We start from the raw sequence: 1,626 nt of genomic DNA, 5'->3' as shown, positions 1-1,626 counted from the left end.
TTATAGGAAGGATATTATTAAATTGGAGCAGGTTCAGGAGAGATTTACCTGCATGTTGCCATGAATGGAGGGATTGTGTTCTAAGGAGAGGCTGGATCGGCTGGGAGTTTTTTCACTGGAGTGCAGGAGGTTGAGGGGTGACCTTATTAGAGGTTTATAAAATCAGAAAGAGTGTAGATAAGGTGAATGGACGAGAGAGAGGGGAATTCAAAACTCGGATGCATTCATTTTGAGATGAAATGAGAAAGATTTGAGAAAAGACATTATGGTTTTAAAAAAAAATATATGTGTCAAATGAACTTCCAGAGGAAGTGGTAGCTGTGAATATAATTACAATATTTAAAAGACATTCAGATAAGTGCATAAATAGGAAACATTTGGATGGATATGGACTAAGCGGAGGCAGGTACAATTAGTTCAGTTTGCAATTATGGTTGGCATGGACTGGTTGGACCACAGGGCCTGTTTCCTTGCTGTATAACATTATGACTCTAATCCTCACTAATCTAAATTCCTCCATCCTCAACTCTCCCGTTCACTGCCACCTCATCCAGCCTCACAACTCTTCCTTATTTATATAATTCCTCACCAGCCACAGAACGCTCCCTATCTCATGTCCTCCAGTTTCTCAAATCTCTGCGATATGTGCCTTTCTTTAGTTCCAGCCTTGAGGATGCCCTCATTCACTCCGATTGGTTGGAAGACAAACTGGTACGACCTGGCCCTCCAGTACGGCCCTCTGCCCCCTATTGGCCTGCGCTGACATCAATCATCGGGGCCCATTGTGAGGTGAGTGGTGGGATCCTCCCTCTCTCTGCCCTGGGATGAGCTACAACATTCACACTCAATGGGGCAGTATCACAGAGCACAGGGGTTGGGGCTATTCAGCCCATTTGGGATGTACACTCTCCCTCTGGAGATGCTGCAAATCTGTCCAAATTCCCTTCCCATGTGCCCATAGCCCCCCATATCTTCCCTTAAAAAGTAAAATTCCAAATCTGTTTATGAATAACTGCTGAGTCTGTGTCCAGCTGCCATTCAGACTGTTCCAGATACTCAGAACTTACTGAATAAAATAATGTTCACATTATTTGCCAATTACCTGAAAATAGTTTCTAAAATTGTGACATTGTTAACATTTCCACTCTCTCTGCAGATTAGATATCCTAGAAACAAATTTGCACCTGGTCAAAATCACTGCTTAACCTTCTCAGCTCCAAGGACAATTATCTGTGCTTCCGCTAGCTCTCCACAAAAGAGGAACACATCTTATTTTAATTTATTACAGTCATAGAGATGTACAGCACAGAAACAGACCTTTGGTCCAATTTGTCCACGCCAAATAGGAATCCTCATCAAATGGAGCCCCATTTGCCAGCTATCGGTCCGTATCATTGGAAACTCTTCCTATTCATGTACCCAATCGGATGCCTTTCAAATGTTGTAATTGTATCAGCTTCCACTGTTTCATCTGGCAGCTCATTCCATACATACACCACACACAGCTTGAAAACTTTGCCCCTTAGATCTATTATTAATCTTTGCTCTCTCAACCTAAGCCCATGGGATCTTATTTTGATCCCACCTAACTGGGGGGAAAGGATCCTGGCTGTTCACCTTATCCAT

This window comes from Chiloscyllium plagiosum, unplaced genomic scaffold (genome assembly GCF_037043375.1).
Source record: "Chiloscyllium plagiosum isolate Xiang-an unplaced genomic scaffold, Cpla_swu_hap1 HiC_scaffold_37, whole genome shotgun sequence".
NCBI classification, from domain to species: Eukaryota; Metazoa; Chordata; class Chondrichthyes; order Orectolobiformes; family Hemiscylliidae; genus Chiloscyllium; species Chiloscyllium plagiosum.
The sequence above is the reverse complement of the archived record's forward strand: the minus strand, read 5'-3'. Positions refer to the sequence as shown.